This window comes from Maniola jurtina, chromosome 19 (assembly GCF_905333055.1).
Source record: "Maniola jurtina chromosome 19, ilManJurt1.1, whole genome shotgun sequence".
NCBI classification, from domain to species: Eukaryota; Metazoa; Arthropoda; class Insecta; order Lepidoptera; family Nymphalidae; genus Maniola; species Maniola jurtina.
Genome location: NC_060047.1, coordinates 6,960,274 through 6,973,886, shown reverse-complemented (window position 1 = coordinate 6,973,886; position 13,613 = coordinate 6,960,274). Strand labels below are relative to the sequence as shown.

At 35.6% G+C, this 13,613-nt stretch overlaps 1 protein-coding gene across 1 annotated transcript in view; it reads left to right on the top strand.

The window, feature by feature from the left end:
• The window catches only part of LOC123874977 (zinc transporter ZIP1-like), a 52,455-nt gene extending 40,003 nt beyond the window's left edge, over window positions 1-12,452 (top strand). Inside the window, exon 6 of the transcript XR_006798051.1 lies at window positions 12,442-12,452. The gene's annotated coding sequence lies outside the window, so the exon portion shown is untranslated. The remainder of the gene's footprint in view (window positions 1-12,441) is intronic.
• Window positions 12,453-13,613: the final 1,161 nt, after the last annotated feature.

Genomic DNA, 13,613 nt, shown 5'->3' with positions numbered 1-13,613 from the left:
CTTCTTTAGGCGCGTGGGGCGATTTTAGGATGGGTAAAAACTTCAAAATCTCGTCACCGACATTTGTTTCACAGTTTTTACCCGACTGCGGCAAAGCCAAAAGGAAGGGTTATGATTTTAGCAGTCTATGTATGTATGTATGTATGTATGTGGGTAGGTATGTATGTTTATATCCAGATTCTGTGTGTTTCACCGTAGCGCCTATACTACTGGGCCGATTTCGATGAATGAGGTGTCAATCCATTCGTCGTAAAGGTCCGGGTGACATAGGCTATACTTTATACGAAAAAATTCACCTAACGGATGTTACATGAAAAAAAGTGGGGGGTCTCCAAAAATTTTTTTTTGCTATTGTATCGAGTGGGATGTCAAATGAAAGAGGAAAAAATTCTGAGTTCATAAATGTAACTGTACTACAACATTAAAATATACCAAGCGACAGAAAAACAATTTTACTAAAATATTTCAGCATTGATTAAGACGATCGGTTTTATTTTTCAATTTTATCTTGTAAGTTTTAACTTTTGTCGCCAGCTCTGACTGCCAATATATTTTACTCTTACCTTTATCTATAATAATAATAGTATTTTTGAAGAATGCCATTTAATATGGTAGAAGTAAGAACACAACCAAAAATATATATTATATATACTATATATATGTTGTATTCATATGACATTTACATATTAAACGCTATTAGCAAAATAAACATGTAAGAAAAGTAGCGTTATGTTATAACAATGCAAATACCATTAAGGACTTGGAACTAAGTATTTTAATTCTGTCAGGAATGCATAACAATGTGGTACCTTTTACCACATTATTTTTGGATCTGAAAATAGGAAAATCAAACGAATTGGAACCTTAAATGTAGGCTTGTAAGTTCAGATAATTTTTATCGCGTAGGTCGAAAAATAGTTGTAAAAGCCAGTAGATTATTTGGGTAGTCCTGAACAAACCTTAGGCACTTTCAGGAGACACGTATAACATGTTACCAATAAAAAGTTGTTTGGAATGCGTAATAGAGTTATTGTTTTCGTTTGCTCGACACATTCGATTAAAATTCGTGTAGGAACGAGTACGAGTAATAATACCTACCTTAAAATATTCCCTTCGCGCTTACTTGCAACTTTTGCTGAATTTAGCAGCCAATCAAATTCATTTTTATCCTTCTAGTTTTAAAAGAATTATTTCACATTGAATTAATTAATTTGAAATGTAAAAAATCCCAGTATTAAGAGGGCTCTCTCCGTCACTCGTTTCATACAATCGTAGTTCCAATTTCATTTGAATATTAAGCAACCAAAGTCCATGAAATTTTGCAGACACATTCTAGCAACTAATATCTATGTCTGTGGTTTTCCAGTATTCTGTTAAAATATTCGGTTTCAAAGTTACGCGGTCTTAAAAAATTTCATACACATCTTTGAGCCCCTGTAATTTTAAAACTACATAAATTTTAGAAAAATCTAAAACACCACAGACACAGATATTAGTTTCTAGAATATGTCTGCAAAATTTCAGGGACTTTGGTTGCTTAATATTCAAATAAAATTGGAACTACGATTGTATGAAACGAGTGGAAACGAGTGACGGAGAGAGCCCTGTTAATCAGCGATCGAAAATGGGCCCTTAAACTTTTGACATTGTGTGGTAGGTGGTAGGCAACAGGTAGACTTGCAAACCTCAATATGCCTTTTCCAAATTTTTCTAAATCTATTCGATAAGTTTAATTTATATCATTTTCCCTAACATATCAGACTATGTTTGATCTCTCTTTTAATTCCTCCATACCATCAAAAAGGTAAATGAAATCGTCTTTTACATAATATAATATTACAGATTTATGAGAAGAAAACAGTTTTTAATATTCTGATGACGTGTTTCGCCACGTGAATATTTGATGCCTCCCACTGTCTACACTCATGAATTTATGAATTTCATTATTGTATATCATTGGGTATATTTTTACGATCCCATTATACTACCGCATTATTCTATTTGTTTACGGCTGTGGCAACATCCGATTGCTTTTTGTCGAAAACATATTTTTTCATTCATTTATTTGACGTAATAGTATCTATCTATCTTTCCTAACCTTCCTTTTTTAGGTTACCGTGGTAAAATAATAAAATTATTAATCACACTTCACATTAATATTATAAAGGCGAAAGTTTGTATGTGTGTGTGTGTGTGTGTGTGTGTGTGTGTGTATGTTTGTTACTCCTTCACGCAAAAACCACTGGACGGATTTGGCTGAAATTCAGAATGAAGATAGATAATATCCTGAAATAGCACATAGGCTACTTTTTATCCCGGAAAATCAAAGAGTTCCCACGGGATTTCAAGAAACCTAAATTCACGCGGGCGAAGTCGCGGGCATCGGCTAGTCAATAATATCGCCTAGTTCATTTGCAGTGCCACAGTCATTATAAAAAGAAACTATTACCTAGGTAGAGCTGCAAAGTTGAAATTTGGCACAGTTATAAAAAGTTATTACCGCTATATAGACCTATATTCTATTCAATAAAAAAATTGAGCACCTCCTGCAAACATAAAAAGTTCGAGTAAAAAAATAAGCAAATTAAAAATCATTCCAGATGATTTCCTCTGGAGTGATTTTTAATTAGCGTACAAGGCCAACAGTCACTGTCTACGTTTGCGCATACGTAGGACACACTCATATTTTTCGGTTATTATTTGAGAGTTCTCAGCTCTACTCAAACTTGTACTCAAACTGATGATCTCGAAGCAAGCCGATTGTTTACTTCTCATAAGTTATCAGCTGTCAAACACAAGATCACTCTCGATTAATCTCGAAACTTCCTCGAGATTGACTAATAATACCATTGTCAATGATGTTTTGAGGAGTTTCTTAAGGTAACTTCAGTTAAGAACAAGTCAAGAGGACTTGAAAACAATGGTACATTTTCACGACTGAAGCATGGTTACTGGGACGTGGCGCGTCACCACTCGCCACGTCCGCACTGGTGCGCTATTGAAGGTTAAGATTGCTGAACAATGATAGATTTAATCACTGTATAGTACCGAAAAAGAGAAAAATTAAATTATAGCGTTTTAAAAATAAAAATAAACAGTTTTGGTGCATTTCATAAAATACTACACCGAAATGATTTGGGCAAAACTAAAAAAAACCTAAATATCTAGAGCAGTTTTCGTTTTTTTTTCCTATCTTAGAAATTTTAGATACCTATCCAATCGTGTTTATGTTTCATGAGGGATTTAAATAAAAGACCCGAAAATCACATACTGAAACTTCAAGAAAAAGATTCCAAAAGTCGCAAAAATTTGCATATATACCGTTAATCTAATTTTGTATAGTCACGGTTAATAGCATTCCAATTTTTTTACGATATTTATGGATGGATAAACCTCCAAAAATCAGACAGAAATAATTAAGTCGCCCTTAATAATTAAGCACTAACAGAAGTTTCAGTATTCGACGGTTAAAATATGGTTAGAATCTAATTAGAATGCAACTCATACAATTTTAGTTGAGGAGAGTCTGAGTATTTTTAGCTTAATTTTGCACTTACAACGTGATTTTAGTTAATTCCGTTGGCAGCCAGTTCTCCAAAGTAATAAAACATGCAAATACAAGTGAATGAGAGGTAAAGTTAGTTTGGGAAGAAGTAATAAAATCCCCGACCAACCTGAGCATTTTGAAGTACCTAGTGCCCGTTTAGTTTGTCTTAACTGATGGAGTAGCGATACTTTGAGCTCCCTTTTTTTTAATTTTTCTCTAAATATTCATAGCTAACTCTTTCTTTCTTTTTATTTTCTTGTTTTTCTTCTTTTCGTACTGCTGAACCAGCTCAATTTACTTCACCAGTGTCAAGTAGCTGGAAGGAGCATGCCTTCTTAATGCTACTTGAGATTAGTAGTTGTTTTTAGGATGCAATACCTCAAAAGGAAAAACGGAACCCTTATAGGATCTCTTTGTTATCTGTCTGTCTGTCCGTCCGTCCGTCCGTCGTGACTGTCAAGAAAACCTATAGGGTACTTCCCGTTTAGCTGGAATTATGAAAGGCAGGGAGGTAGGTCTTATAGCACAAGTAAGGGTATAAATCCGAAAACCGTGAATTTGTGGTAACATCCCGAAAAAAAATTAAAATGTGTTTCAATTTTCAAAGTAAGATAACTATACCAATTGGGGTATCATATGAAAGGGCTTTACATGTACATTCTAAAATAGTTTTTATTTATTTTTAAGCATAAAAGTTTTTGAGTTATCGTGCAAAATGTAAAAAAAATACCCGAGTACGGGACCCTCGGTGCGCGAGTCTGACTCGCACTTGGCCAGTTTTTTATTGGCAGCTTTAGTTGAACGCACAGTAGATTCCTCCTACATGAATGGCTGAACGCCACCCTAAAGGTATCCCTATCAGTACTGTAAGACAAATTCTACTAATTTTTTCCACCCACCATTTGATCCCTATTTCCTGGCCCCATAATAAACACACAAAATCTATTGATTCATAGAAAAAAAGTGTCAGATATGTGCCACTTAGCTGGAATGTGCTCAAACGGGCATGCAAAGATGTGGCCACAGGGGAAATTACCCGGGTCGGCGTAACCCGGATAATTCGTCCTTGTCTTCAAGGCGTCCTCCGTTGGTATGAGTTATGACATATCTATCATACATTGTCGTTTAGAGATTTAGACGGAATGATTGTATGAGATTTAACCGAAATTCCTTCTTTTGATTTTTATTAGGACATATTATTTACTTGAAATAAAATTCAAAAGCAAAGAAGCGATGATGCTCTATTATAGTGATTAACACTTTTGACTCCTATTTGGGGGGTCCAGGATTCGATCCTGGGAATACACCCATAACCTTCAGAGTTGATGTTAATTATAGGTATGCGTTGTGCGTACCTTCATTCTCCGATCAAGTAATAATAATTAATTGATCATAACTCCTATAGTGAATTTCAATGAAGTTATGTTTCATTTTGATTCACGAGGAATATTACATAATAGTTATTCACATTTCGCAATGTTTGAAACATTCACGTCTAGTCTATAGAATAAGCAAGCCACCTGCAAGCAATACGAAGCCGAGGCGACTCAACTTCTATAAAATAAAACTTCAATTAAATAACAAGCCTAGTAAGGCTATCATGTTATTACTTGGCTCTAGAAAAACTACTCTGGTAAAAATGATCTTGCGGGGAAGATAATCTCTTAAAAGATCACCTGATATTTCACGCCTTTCTGATGGCAACCGTACTTGCGGTATACACAGGGTGTACATTTTTAACTATATTTATTAGTTTTATTTAAATTCGCTTTCGTACTTGAGTATGTGAATTAAAATTTTAGGTTGCTTCAATAGTCCATCGGTCAGAGGGTGGACGGAAATCCATAGTTCCTATTTTTTAAACACCTGGAGATCTAGTATGAATAATTTCCCGTCCCGTAGGAATGTAAAATAGTACAGTAATATCGCCGTCTTATGTCAGCGCGCAGGAATTGGTGTTCCTGCAGGGAAAAATTAGTCATGCTAGATCTGCTGTTGCACTATAATTTTCTTAATAGGTATACTTCTTTGGGCAATCTTAAAGTTTACTTGAAGGAATAAATATATTAGACGAGCTTGATAATCTTTGAAAAACAAAGTTATTTCGAAACTTGCCCTGTATGAAATTGTATTTATTCACTATCCTCTATAGTCTATACAAACATTATAAATGTTTTATCAGTTTGTTTGTCTGTCTGTTATTTCTTTATCGCTAAACTGCATAACTGATCTTAACGAATTTCGGTACAAATATAGCTTGTATCTTGGAGACGGACAAAAGATACTTTTTTATCTTGAAAAAGAAAGAGTTCCCACGTACTTTCAAAAAAACTGTAGTCCATGTAGATCAAGTCGCGATCATCAACTAGTAAAAAAATGAGATTGGGAGTACCTTTGGGAGTTACGAATTACCTCGGCGGTGGTTTTCATTTTTCTCTGTTGAAGCACATGGAAAGCAGTGATTCCTTGTTTCTTCTGTATATATTTTTGTTTTTTGAACAATGTTTGCTGGTCTTAATCAAAAGAGTAATAATATATTTGTTTGATTGAGATACCTTTAAACTGCAATATGAGTGCCAATCTGTGAAAGGAGATACGAACTAGTCATCTGTAATTAAACATTCCAACTGATGTAGTGCATCGTCTGTCTGTGTAAATGCTTCAAGCAATATAATTACTGGAACAAGAGACAGCATATCTTGGATTACAAGGTTGTAGTGTTAATTGGACATTGCAGGGCATTGTACGTTCCTGTCTTATCTGACAACAAGACGGATTTTTATGATACGTGTACGATATTTACGGAGAGACTAGTGCTTCTGTTTAGAGATAAGCATTTCCTATGTACATAGCTTAATTTATCTTAACTTTGTAACTACAATTTTGGTACATGAAAAATAAAAATAAATATAAATATATAATTTTTGTGATAGAGTAGTTGGACATTGCAGGGCATTGTACGTTCCTGTCTTATCTGACACAAGACGGTTTTTTATGATACGAGTACGATATTAACGGAGAGACTAGTGCTGTGCAATGGTCAACATATTTTTTCAATGATACTGTAGATACGGTTTTTAAACAGGAAAAGAAAGACGTTGTAGATGCAAAGACAATTCTAGTTGAGTACGGTCTGTAGAATCAGTTGTAATTAGTGTAATTTTTTGAGTCAATTTATTGCTTGACTAACATGATTTTTGTGATAGCGTAGTATTTTAAAATATTTGATAGTAAAGTAAGTAGTTTTTAGGAACACCCTGTGGTGGAAACCGGGTGCGCAGATGAAAACCCGTAGTCGCGTAAAGATTTAACGGACATCTGCCTCGTGCTGAAAGAGCTGGCTGCAGGCAATGGTTTTAAATAGAAAATGCTACTTAGAACAAATTATTTTAACGTTACTTTGTGAATGTTTATATCACACTAATGTTATAAAGGCGAAAGTAGTGTGTATGTGTGTGTGTGTGTGTGTATGTTTATTACTCCTTCACGCAAAAACTACTGGACGGATTGGGCTGAAAAGAATTGAGATAGATTATATATACCCTGGAAAATCAAAGAGTTCCCATGGGATTTTTAAAAAACCTACACCACGGGAACGAAGTCGCGGGCATCAGCTAGTAGTAAATATTTAGTTTGTAATTCAATTCTCTGAAAATTGGACGTAACGTCAGGTAATGTTTTAGCCTGAATGAAAAAAACCGGCCAAGTGCGAGTCAGGCTCGCGCACTGAGGGTTCCGTACTCGGGTATTTTTTCCAACATTTTGCACAATAAATCAAAAACTATTATACATAAAAATAAATATCTGTTTTAGAATGTACAGGTAAACCCCTTATATGATACCCTACTTGGTATAGTTATCTTATTTTAAAAATTGAAACACATTTTAATTTTTTTAATGATGTGACCACAAATTCCGGTTTTCAGATTTATTCCTGTACTTGTGTTATAAGACCTACATACCTACCAAATTTCATGATTCTAGGTCAACATGAAGTATCCTATAGGTTTTCTTGACAGACGGACGGACGGAGGACAGACAGACAGACAGACAACAAAGTGATCCTATAAGGGTTCCGTTTTTCCTTCTGAGGTACGGAACCCTAAAAAGAGATTTTATTTTTATTTTGAAAAATATTTTTATTTGTACAAAATAGTATTACTTATAAGATCATAAGACCTGCCTTTAGACCTGCCAATTTAATTTAGTGCAGAGATATTATTGTGTTCAACCGAACTATCACTTGTACATTTCAAAAGTTTTTCTCAAACCTATAAATTTCCTTTTTGATGTTTTCAAAGCCCTTCGCTTGAAAGCCATCTTTTCAAGTGTGCAGCATTCGCGGAACTATTTTAAGCGTAACACGCTATTTAAGCTAAATTAGAGCAGCCAAACTAACGAGCTATTCAAATACCCGCTGACCTGAATTAGACGAGCGCAGATCATATGAAACGCTTTTGGTACCCACACTAGTTAACTTGAAATTTCATACGTGTAGAGACGAAACTCATTTAAAATAAACCTTATTTTTTATTGAAAACAAGCCGACCCACTCCGGTTTTGCTCGAGTTAGGTTGTGTTTATAGACACGTCATCGGCCAGTCAGACAGTCAGTCACAAAAAGTATCTTAATATGTACATAATAATATGTTACAATAACTTTATAGTCTAACTAATCTAATGACTAAAAAATTTTTAAACGGGTAGGTTATAATGATCCGTCGAAACGGTGACGAAGGTATCAACAAACAGGTAGGTTTGTAAAACGGTAACAAAATTGATGTTCCCTATGATCCCTATAAGTAAACAAAATTCGATATTGTAATCGATAGAATAAGTTGGTGAAACTCGAACCTTTTTTGACTTGACCTTTGACGGTTCATAGTTTTCAGAAATTTCATGCGAGCAAAGCAGTGTGGGATCTTTCTCTGAATAAATGAACGCGGCTTGTAGAGCTAGGAGCTGAATTTGTCAGATGTCATGAAAATGTTGATCTTGCTTTTTGATAATAAAGTACCAAGAGAATATTTTACATCCACTGTAGTTAATTGTTTGCCCACAAACTCAAAAGGCATGCCTTTAAGTGCCAATAAACGACAATGTAGAATTCCCTAACAACACACCATGTAGTAAAAGTTAGGAACGCTACTTCGTTCGCGATTAACCATGATTAGCATTCGGTTCACGTGTTCTACAAAAACAATTGACACGCAACAAATCGGGCCGGATGGGCGACGGAACTGCCTGTAGCCCGTCCGCACTGGATTATATTGCTCGTTTTCATTGCCCCAAGATTTTTGCGGAATAACTTGAGTTTACTACCTGGAAGATAGGTACTATTAAGTATTCCAAAGTTAAAACTTTGAATTTTACATTTTTTAAGTAACTGCAGTGGCAAACTTGGACCAGATAGGACGCGGCACTGTCGGAAGGAAATGATGTTTTGTACTGACCCGCTAGTGTATGCGGCTTCATATAATTTTTAGGGTTCCGTACTTCAAAAGGAAAAACGGAACCCTTATAGGATCACTTTGTTGCCGGTCTGTCTGTCTGTCTGTCTGTCCGTCCGTCCGTTCGTCGTGTCTGTCAAGAGAACCTATAGGGTACTTCCCATGAAAGGCAGGTAGGTAGGTCTTATAGCACAAGTATAGGAATAAATCTGAAAAGCATAATAGTTTTTGATTTATCGTGCAAAATGTCGGAAAAATACCCGAGTACGGAACCCTCGGTGTGCGAGTCTGACTCGCACTTGGCTGGTTTTTTTCTGTCTGTTTCACGTGCAAACTAAAGAAATTGATACACTACAAATCGGGCCGGATGGGTGACGAAACTGACTGTGGGCCCGTCCGCACTGCATTGTATTGCTAGTTTTCATTGTTCCAAGATTTGTTTTCTTAAAACTTAAAAAGAGTTCTGAACATTTACTGTCGCCAAAGTTGAAACTGCAGTAAAATATTCTGTATCCATATTACACGGCCCACAAGACGATGTAACAATGAAACTATGATTATGACATCTAAGTTACGGTACTCAACCCCGTCATCTGTAAATCTATACCTGCACATCATACACCGTTTTGAGGAAAGAGAATGAAATTGCTCTTGGACGTCATAGACCAATTACTAGGTCATTCAAAGATACAATGGAGACAATTTCCTAACCCCACTAATTGCTACGTGGACCGAATCCGAAGATCGTCGATTGACCCTCCCGATTAATTCGGTTAAAATTGGTAATAGTCAGTGATTAAGATGAGGAGTTCGGGCTTTGTGCTGTTTGTATGTATTGTTCAAATTTTTGCCAATTTATAAAATACTAGCTACTACAAAATCGCTGAAAAATCTGAACTGTTTGATTTTTCTGGGATAAAAAGTAGCCTATGTCACTTTCCAGGTCTTTAACCCGTTGCTACGTTGCAACGTGATTGAAAGGCAAAGCAACAAACCAATAAACAAACACACTTTCGTGTTTCTAATATGAGTAGTGACTAGATAATGTCCATGACTTCGTCAAACATCCCGTGGTTTTTTTTTTATTTACGGGGTTAAAATGTATTCTAAGTCCATCTGTAGAATGCAAGTTTGTGGAAACTTTCGTCAAGATTGATTCAGCGATCGAGCCGTGAAAAGGTAACAGACACACTTCCGTATTCATTTAGGAATTTATGATTCTCAAATTAACTTGGTCTATTGGGTGGCTTCGGCTGGGGCTAGTTACCACCTTAAAGATAACGACGAACCAACAAGTAATTTGGCATTCTGGTACGATGCCGAATAGGGGATAGGAATGGGTTAGAAATATTTAAACTGCTATAGCTTCCAGGTTATACTTGTGTTCCCAGCTCAGTGCTCTCAGCGTAGGTATAATCATTTATGATTTCATTTGTTTTATCTTTACGTATTTTGCCACTTTTGTGTTTGTTTATCAATTGATAATTTATCAGTTAATCATCTAGTTAGTGTAAGTGGCATTGTTGTTCCAATTAGATGTAAAATAAATAAAATATAAATATAGTAAGACATCTAGACTACAGGCCCATGTTTAAAAATGGGTGGGTCATATGAACCACCAGGTGACGTATACAGGACGATATAAGAGCATAAAATAATAAGTTTCAGCACTATGCCGTCACTTGTAAGCTGTCCAACAGAGTGCTGGTGAGAATTGAAAAGTGCAGGTAGAGTGAGTACATTTTGGTCATATATTTTTGTACGGCATTTTTACCATCGATAGATCCATGAAAAATAATAAGAAAGCGCGCAGTGCCGTAAAAAAATGGTGCGCCACAAAGTCAGTAAATGTTTTGATTTTCTGACAATTTCTGGCATAGTGCTGAAACTTATTATTTTATGCTCTTACATCGTCCTGTATACGTCACCTGGTGGTTCATATGACCCACCCATTTTTAAACATGGGCCTGTAGTCTAATCATCGTCATTCATCATCGCGTAAGATCGCAGTCAAATCAAATGTCTTTATTGCGATTATGGGTAAACACAAAAGGCACAGTCAAGTACATTGTATTCGAATAAAAACCAACCTTTACATGTATTGTACAGTGTTGAAATGTTTGAAGCTCGAATAATTACATCCGTAAACATTGTCTCATAAATTACCCCTTTATTGACCTAGGTCTCACAAATAGTGCCAGATTAGCAAGGGCGTCATAACGGCATCAATTCAAACAACAGATTTTAATGACGTATATTTAGGGAGTAAGCGCATGAAATGAATTTCATTGTACCCCCAAAATGAGATCCATTGTTGTCTAGATAAAATAAGACAGGAAAATTACGGAGGTCCCAACCGCCAGTGTCCATCATTCAGTCCGGGGTATTAGACAATATTGCCGGTTTTCCGCATTTCCAAGTTCCAACGGTAGCTCTAAAATTTTCGGGTTTTATATTTTAGTTCGGCCAAACAATAAAACGGAGGACAATTCCACTTGCACCTAAAAAGAAATGCTTAAACTAGGGCATTCGTTTTTGTATTTTGCACGAAAAATTTTTTGCCACTTTGCCTCGATTAATATAAAATCTTATTTAAGAATGCTTTTAAAGTATTTATCATTTTAAATCCAGAAGACCTCGAGAGATAAAATTTTATACATAGGTTTATATTGTGCTTTGATATGCACTACAAAGTTTGATATTAATTTTGTTATAGTCTATTTGCATATTTGTAACTATGCTTTATAGTGTTGCAGATAAGTACAATTTTAATATACGTACTCATCTATGTAGATGAGTAAGTATTTTAATATTAAAGAGTACTTAGATATAGTAGTCAGGTATATTAGTAGAATGTATGCTCAATATGTAGTAGTTAGTGTTAAGTGGTTAAATGTGTGCGAATGCAAAACATCATGCTAAAAAGTTGAGTACAGCAATAAACGAAAGTAGTGTTTTCGGAATAGCTTTCGTAGACCAAGCCTGATTATGGTTCAAGATATAAGAGACAAGACAAAAATTATTGTAGGTGTTATACTAAGATGTGTATAGACTTACCATCGAATTAGCTGGCTGCGAGGGATTGATGTAACCTGCGCACTGCGGAGTCTGTTCTATTATTTAGCGATTAAATTATCATGAGTGATATCCGTTAAAACTATGATAGAAAAAGAATCTGTGTGTTTACACACACAGACTCTTTCTCTATCATTGTTATTCTTTCGTTATTTTATAAAAGCTGATAATTTCTTTGCGCATTGTCCTCAACACAGAGAGGAACGATCAGCGACTATGAAGTTTGGATCATGGTGGCTTTGGCAGATATCAGGTAACAAAGATACTTTGATGACAGATAACAGGTAATAAAATCTTTCAGCAAAGAATAAAGGTGCCCACGCACTCGAACTGAACTGAACGCGCAGTTCAGCTGCAGTTCAGTTCGAGTGCGTGGGCACCTTAAAGCCTAATTTGCTTTTACCAATGTATTTAGGAATCACGTCATGCATTACAAGACCAGACACCCAAAACATATTAAACTTTGGGTAGGTAGCTAACAATTTCATATTTCAATTATAGTAAATTAAAAAAACCGGTTAAGTACAAGTTGGACCTCGCTCTGTTAGGGTTCCGTACATAATTATGAACATCATAATATTTTGGGTGTATCTATGAAATATTTCTTTTCCGAGTTAGAACATCGCAACAAACCATGACAGAAAAAACGAAAAAAATCTATAATCTAGTCTAGAGTAAAGACTCTGACCAAAGCGACTGGCACAAAATAAAAGGCAAGTAGCAAAGAATATTTTATTTTTGTTTGTATTTTAAAAGAAGACGATTATTATAATTAAGAATAAATGAAAATTATCGTAATTTATATGGACAGCGGTGGTATTAACTGAGGAAAACTATAATTTATGACCGCGATAGCTGCTGTGGCCGGTCATTATTACTCATTACGTATACGGATCGCATTTATCGTCATTATCGACTGCAATTAATTTGCGTATAAATGTATCGGAATCCATTTCTTGTTTATTAAATAATTTTATTACTTCTGTATTTCCGTTAGGGCTTTTGTTTGAAACCTTCATGAATAGCCTTGGAATCAGCTCAGCGTAGGTAGGTACTTACCTAAATATGTAGGTACCTATATCTTATCAAGTAAGTTTTTAAGGATAGGTTTAGCATGACGTGTAAACTGCATCTCTACCTATTGAGTTCTGAACTTTCTCCAATTACGCAACCTTCATATAAAAATCGCTTTGCCATAAAGCGGGTTTCTAGTAGGATGTGTTACTTAGAAGCATTTTCCACTACGGAGTGCAACAGCACGGCTGTAGCGTAGTTACGAGTTGGTTTAGTTAATGAGAAATGATTTTTAAGGTTCCGTTCCTCAAAAGGAAAAACGGAACCCTAGGATCACTTTGTTGTCTGTCTGTCTGTTCTGTCTGTCCGTCCGTCCGTCCGTCCGTACGTCATGTCTGTCAAGAAATCTATAGGGTACTTCCCGTTGACCTAGAATCATGAAATTTGGCCGGTAGGTAGGTCTTATAGCACAAGTAGAGGAATAAATCTGAAAACCGCGAATTTGTGATTACATCATTACAAAAATT